The sequence below is a fragment of the Mus pahari genome, chromosome 1 (assembly GCF_900095145.1).
Source record: "Mus pahari chromosome 1, PAHARI_EIJ_v1.1, whole genome shotgun sequence".
NCBI classification, from domain to species: Eukaryota; Metazoa; Chordata; class Mammalia; order Rodentia; family Muridae; genus Mus; species Mus pahari.
The window spans coordinates 94,033,995-94,036,731 of record NC_034590.1 but is presented as its reverse complement, the minus strand read 5'-3'; the positions used below and the strand labels follow the sequence as shown (position 1 = coordinate 94,036,731).

General features: G+C 47.1%; 1 non-coding gene across 1 annotated transcript; it reads right to left on the bottom strand.

Moving 5' to 3' along the window:
* Positions 1-2,224: 2,224 nt before the first annotated feature.
* LOC115062906 lies at positions 2,225-2,367 on the bottom strand. Its single transcript, XR_003842813.1, has one exon. It is a non-coding gene; the product is annotated as a small nucleolar RNA SNORA48 (small nucleolar RNA).
* Between the last annotated feature and the right edge of the window lie 370 nt (positions 2,368-2,737).

The following is a 2,737-nucleotide window of genomic DNA, read 5'->3' as shown; positions in this document are numbered from 1 at the left end:
AAAAAAAAAAAAACAAAAAAAATAAAATAAAATAAAAAAGTGACATTTTCACATATAATGGTGACAACAGAAGACATACGGGTAAAATGGGGACAATTCCAAGTATCACAAAATTAGAGTATGTAGCTGGCCTGTAGCTCTACACTTACACCAGGCTAGCCTTGAACTTGAAGAGATCCACTTGGTCCTGCTTCCTGAGCACCAGGATTAAGGGTGTGCACCATCACATCAATTCACAATGCACCTAATACTAATACCCTGTGTGAATCCCAGCCACTAGCTACCTGAGTCCCATAGCAAAGCGATGCTAGGGACAGTGCCTGAGTGAGGCCAGGCTAGGATCATATGGATATTGGTGTTGATGAGTCCTAATTTGTAGCCACAAAGAAGCCAGACCTGGTTCTCCCTGTACCTCCTTTGTGTCTTTACCTCAAATTCCATGACTCTACCTGATTATTTTTCTGTCCTTTCTGTTTATTTGTTTAACTTTTTATTGATTCTTTGTGAGTTTCACATTATACACCTTAGTCCTGCTTATCTCCATGTCCCCTCATATCTACCCTTCAGCCCTTGCAGCCTTATACACACACACACACACACACACACACACACACACACACAAATAGCAACAAAAACAAAGCATAGAAAAACCAAAAAAGAAAATAAAAGAAATGAAAACATCTCATTATAAAAACTGTAGTGTATCACAGTGTGTTCTACAGTATGCCCCTCTGACCATACATCTTCACTTGCAAATGCTCATTGCAATAAGCCATTGGTCTTGTTTTAGATCTCTGGCTTCTGTGACACCATCAATATCGCATCCTCACTGGGCCTCCTCCCAGTAATCCTGTTGTTGCCATATGTCTTGGAGCTCTTAAAGCTTTGTACCAGAAGGACTGGCCCTTTTGCATGTCATAACTGTTTGCACATGACCTAGATTTGAGGATAGGCCAACTCAGAGCCCTGGATCTGGGACTGGGTGGTAGTTAAGGTGATCAGCATGATGGCTCTCCTTTATGTCCCACCACCAGGACATCCTTCCAGCACTGCACTAGCTAGGCCACTCAATGACACCATCAGCAGGAGGCAGGGTAAGCTCTCCTGGTCTCTTGCCCTTGAGGACAACTCACCCCCACTCACACCTTGAGGGCCAGCTGCACTGTATTGCCCAGGGGAGATGGAGGGCTTGAGCTCTGGAGTGCCAGTGGAAGAGCAGGGATAGTTCTCCTGCTCTCCTGCCTTTGGAGCCAGCTCTCCCAACGACTGCAGGTACTGAGGGAGGAGGGCATTACCCTCATCCTGACACCACCTCAGGACAGAGGAGTGATGGTGCCAATTCTCCCCTACTCCCATCCTGGGGTCCTGCTCCTCATCTGTGCCCCTCCCCCAGGGTAAGTTCTACTGTGCTGACAGTGGAGGTACTGCCACTTTCCGAATTATTGCAGCCAGCAAGAAACAGGACCAGAAAACCAGCTCTCATGACCCCAGAGCCAGTTCTCCTGATTGCTTCAGGTGGTAAGGGGCAAGCTAGGGAAGGCATAGGAACCCCTGCACATATGCCACCCCAAAGCAGTGGAGTGACAGGGCCCTTTGGGGCTGGCCCACCCACACTCCTGCCACCAGGGCTAGCTCCACTCTGCTGCTTGGGCAAGATATACAGCCTGCTCTCTACAGTGCTGTCTCCGGTGAGAGGTGGGGCCAGTCCCCCAGACCACTGCAGCCATGGAGTAGCAAAGGACAGTTCTGTAAAGAACCTGGACATCCATGTGGTGCCAGGCAACTGCCCTGACCATGAATGTCCCCACGGTCTCTAGTGGTAATATGAGCCATGGACATTCACATTGGCTTCTGTCACTCTGTAGCCCCAGAACATGGCCCTCAGCAGCAACATGGGCTAGAACTTTATTGCCCCAGGTGGCAAGACTGGCCACTCACAATAGGCTACTTCTCTCCACACTTGAGTCTCCAGTTCCATCTCTTTTAGTAAGGCTCAAGCTACTCTACTTCTCTTTCTCTCCTATCTCTCCAAAACATGCACACACAGTGTGGCAGCTCACATTGCAGGCTTGCCACATGGCATCCTTTGGCAAGTGGGTGTCTATGGCCCACCTGTGCTTTGCCCCCAAAGGGCAGTCTGTGGGTGGCTTGGCAGTATACAGATCTCTCTGTCTTTCCCCTTCGGAGTTCCGCTGCCTGGATTATATTTGATTTGATTTGATTTTTATGTGTCCTAGGCATAAAACAGCTTTGCCACCAAGCCAGGCATCAAGCTAGGATGAACAAAGAGTTGCCATCTACTCTGCACCTGACTGATATAAGAGCAACACCACCAACAAGGTATCTCTTTGCCCATTGCCAGGGGACTCTCTGACTTTTTGTAATCCTAATGATCCTAATTAACCCTACAAGGCAAAGTTGAAATATAGACTTGGCTGGCATTAGCAAGATGGAAAAGATGGCTAAACCCCTCTCTAATTAACGTCTTCATATCTTACACTTGATCTCTGGGCTTCTACTTACAGATTAAAAATCCAACAATTTGCTTCATTTGCCCTCTGCTTGGTTACTTGGTAATAATTGCTCCCTCCCAAGGCACTGATGTGACACTTTCGATTATCATTTTCTCAGACTCTCAATGCCACCATGATCACACCATCCTATAACATCTTTGTTTTCATATCCTAATGTTCTTAGAACAGTTATAGACCAAGGATGCTCGATAAACACTTTCAAA